This window comes from Cyanistes caeruleus, chromosome 6 (assembly GCF_971803275.1).
Source record: "Cyanistes caeruleus chromosome 6, bCyaCae1.hap1.1, whole genome shotgun sequence".
Taxonomy (NCBI): Eukaryota; Metazoa; Chordata; class Aves; order Passeriformes; family Paridae; genus Cyanistes; species Cyanistes caeruleus.
This window is the reverse complement of record NC_141706.1, coordinates 63943497-63957983: the sequence shown is the minus strand read 5'-3', so window position 1 is coordinate 63957983 and position 14487 is coordinate 63943497. Positions and strand designations below refer to the sequence as shown.

At 48.3% G+C, this 14487-nt stretch overlaps 1 protein-coding gene across 4 annotated transcripts in view; it reads left to right on the top strand.

Annotated features, from left to right (window-relative positions):
- Nucleotides 1-2618: 2618 nt before the first annotated feature.
- The window catches only part of DAAM1 (dishevelled associated activator of morphogenesis 1), a 101266-nt gene continuing 89397 nt past the window's right edge, over nt 2619-14487 (top strand). Inside the window, exons 1-2 of one of the 4 annotated variants that reach the window (XM_086895931.1) lie at nt 2621-2776; nt 2900-2977. The gene's annotated coding sequence lies outside the window, so the exon portion shown is untranslated. Of the gene's footprint in view, nt 2777-2800; nt 2978-14487 lie in introns of those variants that run through there. The other 3 variants (XM_086895932.1, XM_086895926.1, XM_086895930.1) reach the window with 3 other exon arrangements.

Genomic DNA, 14487 nt, shown 5'->3' with positions numbered 1-14487 from the left:
GTTGGCTTTGCTGCATGGATGGGTTGGCAAATAGATGCTAAGAGGATGGAAGACAGTGGCTTGAGCCAAGATGGGAAGCCTCACCAAGAACCCTCTGATGTGGTAAGCTTCAGGTTTCCTCAGCATCCTCCTGGTGGGACTTGTCCACCACCTCTTGAATTTCCCAAATTGCCAGGCACTTTTCAAACTTCTGTCAGGAGACGCCAAGCTATGACCCACTCACGGGTGCTTTTTTCCCCCCTTAGTCTCCTAAGGGGCTAGTTGCAAATTGCTTCCTGAAATCAGGCTCCTTCCTTGCACACTGGCAGGCCAAGACAGCCCCCTGAGCTGATGGAGGCTCTGGAAAATGTTGTTTCACGCTTGGCTCTTTCAGCGCCTTGCACCAGGCACAGGAGGCGGTTCGGTCCTTGTGCTCCATTTCAACACCACTAATATTGACCTTTTCTTTCCTTAATGAGAAGGGATTCAGAGAGGTAGGAGGGACAGGAAAGGAGGTTTGTTCTTTGCTCCTGCTTTGTGAGCTGAGCAGAGGAAAGAGACACTCAGGGTTCACTTGGGGGGATTTTCACCTTGACATTGCTTGAAAATAGATGTGCTGGGCAGGGGGGTTTTACTGCTTTCTGCACTCTGGCAAGGGGTTTTGCTACAAGGCAGAGGAGAGGCTGTGTTGAAAGTCAGCTGCCCTTTGGGGTTTTTTTCCTCCTAAATCTGCAGACCAAATAATGGCAATGGCAATTTCAGAGGCCACTGCTCAGAGATCAGGGTAAAAAGAACCCTGGTCCCTGTAAACTGAAAAGTCTGCCCCTACCTACACTGCCCATGTCCAAAGGTCTCAGCTGGGTCTTTAGGGAGGGGATGTTTTTCCAAATTCCTGTTTCTGGGGTCAGGCAATTGCAATAGAAATTTTAATTTTTGGGGCTGTTTCTGCTGCTACATGTGTGGGGTAGGGAAAGCCACGTCATATCCTGAAAGCACAAAACCTCAATAAAAAGAGACAACTTCTCTTACTTAAAAATAAACAAATACAAGTCTCATGATTTTGGGAACCTTCATTTACAATTTATGAAGTCTGAGATTAACAGCACTGCACATCCATGAGACTTGAGCAGCAGTAAGTGATTTCCCTGGCTTCATTCAGCACCCAAAAAAAGGAACAAGACCTAAAAAAAATTAAATAACTATTTGGCCTCCTACTCATGTAAACTCAGTCTAAGGTGGAATTCCCAGTGAGGATTTCTAAAGGAATTCCCAGTGAGGCAGGTAGGAAAGCCAAAGCACACATCCAGCCTTGAGCCAGTGATTTCCAACCTGTCTCACCAGTTGTGTGTGCCACAGGCAGTGCAGGATCAGGCTCTCAGCAGGTTCTGGCCCCTGCCCTGTGGCAGCCAGTGGCTCTGGTGCCATCCTTCCATCCTGCTCCCAATGGAAGTGATGACTCAGGCTTAATTAAGGAGCTCACCTTCCTCAGTGTGCGAGCAAGCTCCTTGTCATCTTTGCTTTACCATGGCTGGTGATGCATCAGCCTCCAGGCTCAACCAATAATATCAATTCTCTTATTTTGTAAACAGAATATAAAAAATGATTTGCTTGCAAATCACCAACAGATTAACAACTTTCAGCTGTAACTTTGATGACTAACTTGGCCTGATCTAACTCAGCTGTGCCAAAGTTCTCATTTCTATAATTTGACATTTTCCTATGGGTTCTCCACAAGGAGGATGGAGAGGAGATGGGTTTTCAGATGGGACTGAGATTTGTTTGAGGTTTGTTTTGAAACTGTGCTCTCAATGGGGTGTAAAGATTGTGCAGATCATGTTAGGATAACCTGCTGCAAACCTGTCTAGAAGGAGAAGTAGAAAGGGGAGAGACATTTTTGCAAAGCTGGAGGCCTGCTTTTGAAAAGCACTGAATTCAGTTCCACACTCACAAAAAGAAGTCTCCAAGTGAAATACTTTTAATATCTAAGTCAATCCCAGCCTGTTTTCAGCATGAAGGCATGTATAAGCTTTTGTATCCGAAGAAAAGCAGGATAAAAAATTGAAATGCGGATCTGTATTTCTCATGGCCTTCAGATTCTTTGTTTCTCCTCCAGGCTGATTTGCTGTGTTACTGTGGATTTATTCAAACTAAGAGGGTCAGCACTTCAGGAAGAATAGATAGATAACCCAAAAGTGCCCAATCCAATGCCATCCATTTTCAGCATTAATTCAGAGCAGCTTGCACATTGGGCATGGCTGAGTAGATCCTGGTTGAAGTTAAAAGCAGCTAATTCACCATATGAACTCAGGGTACCTTGCACCACGTTCCCCTGCATCACAAAAAGCTGTAATATTCAGGAAAATATGCCCTCTGCCTTTCTCATGGCTGAGTTCATACCTAAGATCAAGTTGTAAAGATACTTTTTGACCATGCAAAGTGTGTCTCTTTGCAGGAAGGGAGAGAGGAGGCTGAGGAACAGCCCAGACACATGAACAAAGGGAACAATAGGAACTATTCTGCAGGCAGAGGCTGCTGCATTCTTGAACACATTCACATGGATAAAGGAGATCAAATAAGAGCTTCCAAAGCTGCATGATGATAAGGGAAAAATATTACAGTGCTGTTCTGCAGGCTGGACTGTGCAGTGATTATACAGCAGTTTGTCCAACACAGCTCCCCAGGGCCAAAATGCAATCAGTAACCCTTCCCTTAGAATCCTGGCTTCTCTGCAGAGCCACAAGAGCATCTGATAATTCCCTGGCAGCCCCAGCCATGGCCAGCCTTGTGCAAAGACGTGGTAAGTTGAATGTCCGGTTTGTGCGCTTTTCACGCACAGCGGGGCTGGCTTGGAGGCACAGCACAGGGAGGGATGTCCACATCTCTCCTCTGACACTCATCCACTCTCTGGACTTGGGCAAAGCATCTAGTTGTGTCCAAGTCCCAGGAGCTGCAGCTGCAGGAGGCATGGAGGGAACCAGGACATCTGCACCCAGGGAAGGTATGTCCCAAAGGGAAGGGATGGGGATGGGAGAGAGGTGGAGCAGATGGAGCTGGGCTGGTGGTGCCAGTGGCTGTTCTGTAGAACAGCCCGAGGTGGGATGCAGGTGAGTACCACAGGTGGAGAGAGGGATGGAGACTCCCCTTCTGTGGTTCAAAAGAAGGGACAAATTCCTCCCTTCTTGGCTGACTAGAGCTTCAGTTTAGAGGCACTGCCAGGGCAGTACATTGCTAGCAGCTCCAGAAAGCTGAAGCTGGGATTTTGAAGTGGAACACAACAAGCAAATATTATCCAGAGCTTCTTCCAGCCTGCTCTGGTTGATGTGGAGTACAAACAGCAAGCAAACGAGCAGTTTGTGTTGTGGCTCCATTAGGGCTTCGTTCCTGTGCTCTGGGGCTGGCAGGCTGCCCCTGGGCTGGGCTGGGAATGGAGAGGTGAGTCTCCCAGATCCCCTGTTTCTCTGCCAGGGCGTTTCCAAGCAGCTACAAATTGCACCACTTCTGACGCAGGCCATCTCGTAACTGCACCGCCTGCCCCGCTCTGTCTCACTGACTCTGAACTCCAGTGTTTATACCAAACCCCAGACATGTGGCAGTGCTGTGAGAGCTTGAAAGATGGATGATGTTAAATATCTCTGAAAGGAGTCCCTTCACCTTCACTTCCCACCAGCAGAATCACTCAGGGCATCTGTGTTATAAACAGATGGATGGTAGCCCAATAAAAACAACGGCAGCTTTTATATACAGCCTCCAGTTGAAATCCTTCCAGGAGAGACTATTTCAAACAGAAAAAAAATGCACATCAAAGCTGGCCCCCAGCATCTGCCAGGTTTGCTGAGGAGCCACAGCATCTGTGTGGTGGGTACATCACAAGCAGTCACTCCCCAAGTGGGAATCCTTCTTCCAGGAGTGAACTGGGGAGAGCAGGGCCATTTGTGGCTATCAACCCTGTGCATGTTCAGCTCTGCTTTTGCACCTGCTGAACTTAGATGGGTGATATGACATTCCTGGAGCATCTTCCCTGGGGAGTGTGTCAGGTGTCATGGGGGGCTGTGCTCAGCTCTGGAAGCAATGGGTACTGAGAGCTCATAGGGAGAATGTGGACTAAAAAACCCCAGCATCATGTGTGTCCCTTTAGTCCAGACTGGGCAGTGTGCTAATAAGATGGTCAGCAGCTCCAATTGCAAAGAGACTTACTCGGAAAGAAATGGAGAAAATCGAGTACCCTGTACCAGAAAAGGTCCTTTGCATCCCAGGAAAGAGCTGGTTGTCTGGAGAGTCAGGTTGTCAGCTCCTGTTTTTCATGACAAGGTCATTAAGGATAGGGCAAAGGTGTATAGATATTCAGCTGCTGTCATCCCCCACAGTCATCGTCTGCAATGACACCAAGTCAGAGGAAAATCTGGGCTTGGGAACATCACCAGCACATAGTGCAGGACCTCCCAGGCAGCCCTTCCTGAGGCCAACTCCTTTTACTCAGGACTGGTTCTCTGGGTTACCACAGCTTTGCAGTGGCCCAAGTGTGTCTTGGCAAGGCAAGGCAAGAGCCCATACATTTATCACTAAATCAGTCTAATATCTTTTTTCAGGAGAGAGGGAGGGAGAATGCAATCTTGTTCCAGCCAAAAGAGGGTTGGTGCCAGCCTGTGCTGGGACAGAATGGATGGCAGACAGGTCATGGGAGCTCAAGAAAGACTCCCTGGTGAGCTGTGCCATGAATGTCAGCTGTTCCTGGGCCAGGAGCAGCCCTGGCAGAACCAGCACAGCAGGGAACGGGACACAACAATCTATTGTCTGTGCTGAAATTCTAGAAAATGACCTTTCCACACTATTAGCATCTGGTGGGGCACCCATAACACCTACAGCTTCCTTGAGCCCAAAAGACCTCACTGGCAAGGTACTTTTGTTCTGGAGTAGCTCCTTCCAAACAGGATCTTTGCTCAGTGTAAAGTGTTGTCTGATGAGCTGGTGTTACTGTTTCAGTGAAAGCTTTGAGTGTTCTTGACTCAGTGTAAATAAATAATGTAGAAAGAATAATACAGAGCTAATAAAGCTATTATCTGGGAATATTGCAGCCTAATCTCCAGCTCAATGAAGATAATGAGTGCTGAATCATGCCTGGAGCATCCTAAGTAAGTGGCAGTGGTTTTGATAAAGGATAGGAGTGGATTTTTGATCTCAGCCTGTTGCTTGCCTGTAGATTTCTGGAGTGATCTGTGTGAGTCCCTAAGCTGGCTATGAGTCCACATCCCTCCTGGTGGCAGAGCTGGTTCAGCCTGGGCTGGTCCAGGGAACTGGCTGGCTTGGCCACAGCCCTGGAGCAGGATGGGGATGCCATCCCCAAAGACAATGCCATGTCACAGCAGCCTCTGCTAGACCCACGGGGTGGCTGTGTCACCAAAGGAGATCAGCCTTCCCCATAGAGCTGATTGCCATGAGGAAGGGACTCCATCTGTATCCCACGGCTGCAGCCTGGGAGGGACACTGGCCTTGGATGCTCAGCCGCAATGAAACACCTTTCCCAGGGGCTCCTGTGACAGTGAGCCCGTGGCCAGAGCAAATTCCTGCTTGTAAAATCTTTTATCCTCGCAGAAAGGCAGGCACAGTGCAAAGGGTTTGCAGGGGCAGAACTCAGAGGTGCTTTGGAGCTTACATTGTCACTGGCAAGGAGCAGAATGGGGCAGGAATGGGCTGCTAAGTGCACAGCTTTGTAGCAAGCAGCCATCCCAAAATAAAACAAAACACCCCCGGACAAGTAGAGGATACACAAAGGAACTGACAGCCTCTGAATCTGGCTTCACATCAAGGAGTCCTAACTTGAAAGCTTTATTTAGACTACTAAGAAAAACAGCTGCAGAAGAGTACTGATGACGTGCTTTAAAGGGGGATTTCTGCAAGGAGGGAAGAGCTGGACTCCTGCTGGAAGTGGAGCACCTTCAAAAACCCCAGTATTAGACTGGAGAGCATTGTAGAAGGGCAGGATTTGTATTACCTGAAGAAAATAAAAATACTTCTGGGGAAAAAACAAAAACAATAACAAAAAAACAAAGAAAAAACAAGCAAAAAACCAACAAAACCAAAACAAATGCAAAAACCCACAACCCAAACCCAAAAAAACACAACAAAACCTCGCAGCAATTTAAAAAGAATAAAAAAACTACCTGCAGGAGAGCTTAGGGGAGTTGTGAGCAAGGGATAGGAGTCAGGGAATGGATGCAGTGCTTGACAAGCTTTTGGGTTGTGTCTCCCTCACACCAAGTCGAGAGCAGCCCATGCACATGGGCCTGTGCAATGTTGGAGAAAAACATTTGCAATTGTCAAACAGAGCGAGCTTGTTGCGGTACCCAGCAGGGCACTATGGCCGAATCCCTTTCTGCACAGCCATAAAAAGCGGGGAGGGGGAGTGTGATAACTCCAAGGCGAGATTCTTGTGAGCTCATAAATCTCGGCGAGCTGGGTCCCAGGACTGATGCAATCCCCGGGAAGCCCAGCGGCCCTGCCTCCTCCTCTAGCCACGGTATCATGGGCAGAAAAATGGAGCCAGCCTTTTGGGAGAGGGGTGGCTTTTTCCGAGCAACAGGGAAGCTCTTACAGCCCAAGGCTTTCTTAGGATGAAATGATTTAAGCACCTCTCCGGCATCCTGCTGATCTTTTGGAGGCGGGGAGCCTGATAGCTGAGACTCCTCGGGATGATAATTGTGGTGTATTTGTAGAATCAAAGGTTTCCCCTTGGAGCGGGGCCAGCAAGCTTTGGGAAGAAGAATGGATCCAATACAAAGGGGTTTTTTAAAAGCCCATTAAGTCGCCTAGGGGCTGAGCTCAGATTCCCACCGCCTCGGCAGTCAGGGCTGAGGGAGCGAGGTTTCCTTCCCATCAGCTTTGCCCAAGTGGGAAAGTCCTTCTCCCCCATTCCTGCCTTTCCCAGGTCCCCACAGTGAGGGGAATCACCCCGGGGCCTGGGTGCACAGTCTGACCCTGGAGGGAGCCGGGGGCTGCCATCTCCATCCAGCATCCCAGCGGCTGTGGGGAGCCTGAGGCGGGGGCTTGAGTCTCCCACGGCTGGGAGCTGCAGGAGACCTGTGAGACTTGGCGTGTGTTTGAGCCCTCTGCCCATCATTTGCACTGTCCCTTACACATAAACCAGTATCTGCGAGATGTTGGGACATTCCCAAGAGCTGATCTCACTCCCAACTCACCATTGGTCAAAACAGGGAGAGCCATGAACAGAGCAGATTTGCTGCAGGGGCTGGGAGCTCTTCTCCAAGGCAAGTCCGTGTCCCAGATATAATCTCTGGAGGGACTGAGGTGTTGCAGATACTGTGGAAAAGGCTGAACTGTGCATTTTCCCATCCCCTCCCAGTGACACTGCCTTAGGGGATGCTTGGAGCAGTCCTCAACATCCTGCCCGCCGGGCTGGCTCTGTCCTGTACCTGAGTCACCATCCCACTCCTTGCACAACCACTCAACATCCCACATAAAGGGATGAAAAGCCAAGCCTGATAGTCCCATCAGCATTTCTCTCCTTAAGGGTTTCTGCAGGGAACAGGCATCCCCAGGAGTCAGCTCTTACTCATGCCACCCCCATGGAAAATATAAGAATGGGGTTGGTAATCCAACTGTGACTAAAAGGTTGCAACTGGGGAGGTGCCTCCTGCTGTTGTTGTGACCATGATTTCCCTCTGTCAGTTTAGCAACACCCTTTTGTCACAGTAATCCAAGGCAGTGAAGGCATTTTCAGGGTTCCATCCACCGCGAGGACAGTGATACAGGAAGGCTGCTGTTACTGCCACATCTCCTAATGCCCCCAGCTGCTCATCCCTGCACCCCCAGGGGCTCCTCCTGTGCCATGAAGGTGCTGCTCTCCCAAGGCTGCAGCCTGAGTCTGAGACCTCTGAGCATCACCAGCCATGGGCAGCTTTTAGCTACTGAGGACATCCTGCCAGGATATCAGCCAGAGTCCTGTGTGTGGACCTAACATCACTGCAAGGCAGGTGGAGGAGGAGAGGTTTGTGTGCTTGGGCAGAGAAAAGGCTGAGCAGAGGAAAGAGAAAACCTTTCCTGCAGAGTCTGACCCCATGCCAAGCCAGGAAAACTTTCCAGTAGGGCTATTGCTGTGGGTGCAGCCTGGATCAGCCAGAGGTGGCTGCAACACCTCCCCATCACAAACATTCCCCAGCACAGTGGCTCTGACAGCTGATGGAGCCACAGCTGCTTGGAGACCCTGGGCTGGAGCAACATCTGGGCACCATGGGAAAGGGAACATGAGCCTGCAGAAGTCCTCGCAGCACAGAAACTGCAACTGGAGAGTAACCAGAAGCCCTCCAGGGAAAACCTGTAAGAAAATATAGCCACTCATGAGAGATGATCTCATGGTGCTGATGTCACCCCAGGAGTGCCCAGGGATGGAGCAGGGAGGCTGGAGCAGTACTGTGCTGGCTCCATCCATGCAGGATGTGATCTCTTGGCAGGGATGCAACAGGACTCTGCTGCTCTGCTGTCTGCAACATCTTTGTTCAAGTCCTGCAGCAGATCTGTCCTGAATTCTGCTGGTCAGAAAGAAATGCAGCACCAGGACCTGTAAAGGCCACACTGATGCTCTGAAAGATACCAGGAGCATGTACATACAGTTACACAGCTGTCAGGGATGGGAGAAATTTTCCTGCCTGTCCTGGTCGCTGAGTCTTCACGTTCCAGCCCTTGTGCTAGGAGGAACAAAACCTCTTAGCTCTGCAGTTACTGGAGACAGGAGGCACAAACTTAAAGTCATCTGGAGTCAGGCGCTGTAAAAATTTAATGATGCAGGACAAATCAGGGGGACCAAAATAGTGAGCAAGATGGAGAGGGTTTTGTGATTTATTGTGCTCAGACAGGACTTGGGGTATCTGTGAGCCATTCCCAGGTCAACCACAGACTCTTAAGAGTGACCTTGGCTGAGTCACTTTGGACAAATTCTGCTAAGAATGGCTTAGGCATCTTGCAGGAGTAAGATAGGTATGGAGTATCAGATCATGTCAAAAATCATGAGGATTAAGATATTCCAAATGCAGGTAGGCCTTTGATGAGGGCTTTCAATTCCTTTGGATAAGCTTCTCTCCTTTATGGATGGCAGAATTGGGTTGGGACCCACCTGGTGACCTGGGGGTTTTATGCTCCAATAAGAGGCTGGAGGCTCATCACGAGTGAGAGGTAACTTGGCACTTCCTCACTCTGTTGCTGCTACAGGAGCAAAGGATGCTCCACTGGTAAAACAACAGCCTCACATGTCCCCCTGGCTGTTGTAGCCATGTGGATTTGTAGTCCACTCCCCCAAGCAATGGAGCCAGATCTGGCCAGGCCATTTCCACCTCCCTGTTTTCCCTTCCTGCAAAGCCTTAATCTGAGGTTTTAAATGGGATTTAAGTGACGCTCTGGCTTTTTGCTGGCCCCTCTGCAAAGGCAATAAATTCAACCCCTGCTAGATGTGAACAAATAAAAGCAGCTCTCCCTGTAGGCTATGTGTGCACACATCCCTGCTAAGCCCTTCTCTGACAGCCCCAGCAACAGCTGGTGGAAATCTGCAGCAGCCTCTGGCCTTGAGAGAGAGGCGCTGATTTACACCCCTCTCCCACCCCTTCACTCCTCTTCCTCCTGCCTCACCTCTTCCCTGGATGCTACCTCTCATCTCACCTCCTTCCCTGCTCTCAGGAGATAAAGAACCATGAATATGAAAAAGAAAGCTGGGCACTGAACTTTCATCCACTAATTTGTTCTGGGGTTTTTTTGTTATTGTTGTTTGTTTGGTGCCTTTTACAGCAATTCAGTGCAATTGCAAAAAATTGTCTCTAGGAATAGGGAGGAGAAAAAAACACCTGGGCAAAGTTACAAAGACCTGGAATGGCTCGTTTTCTAGCCACGCTGGGGAGTCTAGGGGGGAAGAGATAGAGCCCTCCAGCCAGTCTGAACAATACATGTTCCCCCAGAGCCAGCATCTGAGGCTGGCACAAAGCTCTGGGTGAAGCCTGGCACTGGCAGGACAGTCCAGGGAGGAAGATTGGCTTCGTGAGCAATCAGGAGCTGAGTGTCAGGAGTCTGCCAAAGACACAGCAGGCACCAGTGAGATGATGCAAACCAGGGCACGGCCACACGTGCAGCATCTCACAGGAGACAGCCGGGAGGATGGATGGCAAGGGAAGCACGAGGGGCTTCTGGCAGCTGCAGGGACCAGTGGAGAGAGAGAAAGGCAATGACAGAAGCACTGAGAGGGGTGGGGTGGACGGCCATGACCAAAGCACTGAAATAATTTAGGGCTTCTTACACCCCCAGCACACTTACAAGTGCTTTATATCTCTCTGCCACTCATCTGAGTCATCTGTTTCCCACAGGGCATGGTGTTCTCCCAGGTGAAGCAGCCAGGAGAGGCTGTGCTCTCCCAGAATCTCCCAGCAGAGTGGGTTTAGACAGGGCAGGGCTGGAGTGAGACCTTGTTATAGCTGTTTGCAAGAAGTCTCACAATCTGCTCTCCAAGTATTTCTTGCATTTTTTATTTCTTAGAAAGACCAGCTGGGTGGGGCCCTGAGCAACCTGGTCTAGTGGAAGGTGTCCTTGCCCATGACAGCCGGGTTGGAACTAGATTATCTTTAAAATCCCTTTCAACCCAAACCATTCTATGATTCTGTAATATGATTCCATGAATTTACCCTTCTCTGAACACACTGGAAAATAATTTGGTTGCTTGGGCTCCTGATATCCCCACCTCCACCAAGGTACAGCTCCCTGGTATGCCATAAAGCACTTATGTGCATGTGATTAAATGCCACTGAAGCGGATGGGAATTTGCTTACAAGCAAATTACAAATTCTTTACAAGCTTAAGGACTTTGCAGAATCAGGGCCTAAATCCACTGAGTCTTTGCAAACGCTCCCAGCCGGCTGAGCCCTGCCTTGGGAATGCGTTTATTTTCCCTTTGGAGGCTGTGAAATGTTGCTAAAGCTTTGCCTCCCCCCTGCCAGCTGCAGGGGCTGATGTAAATCCTGGGGTGAGATTGGGCTCAGCACTCCTGGAGATAACATTGGTTTAGGGTGTGGCTTGTATTCACACAGAACATCCCAGCCCAGATACAGAACTTCTTAATGTCCTCTAAGTACTCTAAAAACCTCATATCAAAGGACAAAAAGCATAATGCTGTTTCCTACCTTTGAGCCAAAACCAGCCCTGATTGCTCTGATGGAAATCTTCCCATAAGCTCCAGTGGACTGGGATGGTGGTACAGGCTCAGATGATGGTTTTGTTCTTTTGGTGCAAGTTTTTGGCTTAGACTGGAACAACAATTAAATAAAAACTGTGGCCTGCTTTTCTGCTGAGAATATCATCTGTGCAGCCTGAAAGACTATAACCTCGAGGGGGCTTTTTTTCCTACAAAATCAATTTTATTTAATTTTTGTAAGAGGATGGGGCCCAGATTCCATTACTGTCAGCTGAATCAAGAGTGTCCTTTTAAGTTTCACTGGAACAGACACATAAAAACTCTCCCCCAGGGACAAGGAAGTATTGATTTGACATGGATTGGTCTCAGAGAACATTTCTTAGGGTCTAGTGAGCATCTAATGATGAACGCTACCAAGTATATTCTTCCAGATTTAGAACAAGAAACCCATTTTCTTTCCCTCACCTCTGAGAAAGTCCTGTTTTAGTTTTTCATCCACTGAGCAAACCCTGCCAGCTCCCTCCTGTTACAAGGCATTACAGGGATTATTTTCCAAGCAGGCTTGGTACCCATGCTCTCCCTTTCTCGGGGCCGGATGCTCATCAGTCTTACACGATGACTATTGCATGTGTCCTACTTCTCCAGAGAGGCTCTGGGCAGCTGGTTATTGGGTTTTCCCGTCTGAATACAGGAGCTTAATTTAATAGGCGGCTGTTGGAAAAACAAGCAGGAAAGCAACACAATGGGGCTTGATAAGCAGCGTCCAAACAAGCTCCGAGGAGGCAATTACAAGAAAATGGCTGAGCAGTTTCGATGAGGAAGATGCAATTCCAGATGCCAACCATTAAGCAGATACTTGCCCAGGCTGGGAGCTTCCAGATCAAACCATCACGACATGGTTAATGAAAGTCCTTGAGGAGGAGAAGAGTGGGAAGTGGGGTAATTTTATGGAGGGAAAAAAAGATGAATGGAAGGGTGAAAGAAAAGCTGTGCTGGGTCAGAGGCAGGGACCATCCTGCCCAGCATCCTCTCATAGCCAATGGTGTATGATAAGCCAGGGGTATGAGAAGTGTTCAGGGATATTTTCCCATAAACTCTCCAAGCCTACAGCAGGCTGCCTGCAGTTCCAGGACTTCCTGAGCCTGAGGTTTGTATAGAAATACTGGATTGAATAGTCCTGGCCTAACCACTTACCTCAGTGAAAAATGCTCCCTATCTTTGATCACTAATTCTTTGGTGAGAACAGAGGCCAGAGCTGCTCACAGTATTCAGGAGGTGACCAAACCAGGAATTTGTACAGCAGTTTTTCCTCTTACCTCATTAACTCCTATAGTCTATTTGCTTTCTTGACTGCTCCTCAGCAATGAGTTGATGCTTTCATAAATTCCTTGTTAAAACCTGGGATCCTTTTCCTGAGGGGCTGCAGTCAGTTCAGAGCCCATTGCCATGTGTGTGATGTTAGGAGTTCTCTCTCTGAGGCTTGTCACTTACATTTGTCTCCAGTGAATTTCCTCTGTCATTTTGTCACTGAGCATCCTGAGGTCCTGCTGCGGTTTGGTGCTGTCCTGGGGTGACTTTATGAGGCTTGCATCCCCAGTTGTGTGTTCTGCTTATGCTGGATATTAAATTCTCACCTCTAAGACTGGTTCTGAGAGCAAAGGGGGAGAAAAGAAGCGCACAGTTTGTTTTCAGGAACTGCACTTTCTCCCCTGCACTCTCTCACACGGACTGTGCTGTCTGCAGCACAGAGAGACAGTGGGAGAGAGCTCTCCTTTGCTTTTAGTTAGTTTTTAGCCAGCTGAGGCAGAGAAATTCCCTGGACTGTGGTTTTTCTTTTTCCTGGAACTGATTGGCCTGCTCTGGACTGAAAACCCAGACAAACACCAGGAGCTCACACCTGGGGCCCGCTGGAGCTGGGACACAGCATTTTCCAGTGCAGGAGGGACTGATACGAGACTGAGTGAGCTGAGCTACACCCCACGACAAGGCCTTTTCTGAATTTATCATCTCCTCAGAACAGTGAGAGGTTTTATTGTTTAGCATTATTCATTTTTTTTTATGTTTGTGAATAATTTCCTTGTAAAATAAACAAGTTTTTTCTGCTTTTCTCTGAACCAATTGGGGGAGGGGCTGCTTGAATCTGCTTTCTAGAGGGACCCCTTTGGAAGTTTCCCCCCAAATTTGCCCTAAATCAGGACAGGTGCCATTTGCCTTTGCAAGCAGCTCAGTGTCACCAGAAACCCTCACCATATCCCCACCCACTCCTACATCACTGATGAAGATGCTGAGCACAGATCTCTGTGAAACTCCCCATTTCACAGCTCCAGTGCAGACTGACCACCCCAGTTTGGCCTCTGTGGTTTGTCTATAAACCACTGAGGTTTTTTTCCATGGCTCCTTACTCCCCTCAGTATGTTTTGATGAAGGATTTTGTCAGAGCCTTTAGGAAATCGATATCTCTTATATCCATTAGATGTCTGTTGTTCCACCACATATTTGGCTCCATCAAGGACTGTGGTCGATTTTGTGAGTTATAATTTCCCTTGCCAAAACTTGTGCCCGGTGCAGATGTTTATTCTCTTGTCCCTCCAGCTTCACAACACCATCATTGGGTTTGCTGCTCCAGATAACCTGCCCTTTGATATCTTTTTACCACCAAACTGCCTCTGTGATTGTTGTCTCCCATTTGTTTCAACACCCAACGGGAAGAAATCAAGGAAGGCAGGCTGGAGACCAGCATGGCTGAGGAGTGAGAAGGAAATGCACATCCAATGGAAGCAGAGACAGGTGACCTAGGAACAGTACAGGGATATGATTTTGATGTTTAGGGATGGGGTCAGGAAGGCTAAGGCACAGATGGAAAAGGCCAATGAGAACCTGGTTTAGTGGAGGGTGTCCCTACCCATGACAGGAGGGTTGGAATGAGATGATATTGAAGGTCCTTTCCAACCCAAGCCCTTCTGTGATTCTGTAATTTTATTCCACATTTTGGTATCAACTCTAAGGATGCTCTTTCTTTACTTTCCCAACAGTGGCTTTTCCTTTATTTCAATATCAATTTTTGTGCATACTCCACGTGAAACACAATCACAGTAAATCCCTTCCTGCCTTTCAGACCTTCCTATATAGTTGTTGCCAAGAAAGAAAAAAAAAAAAAATACAAGATGTAAATAGCTTGACCTCTTATCCAGAAAAAAAAAAAAAGTTTACTTAAGGTAAAATGTTCCACGCTATTAATTTGATCTGAGTTTTGATTTGCACCAAGAACACAAACTGCTCCTTCTGCCATCTCATGCAGCGAGGTTATTCCCATGCATGTAGGAATCCAA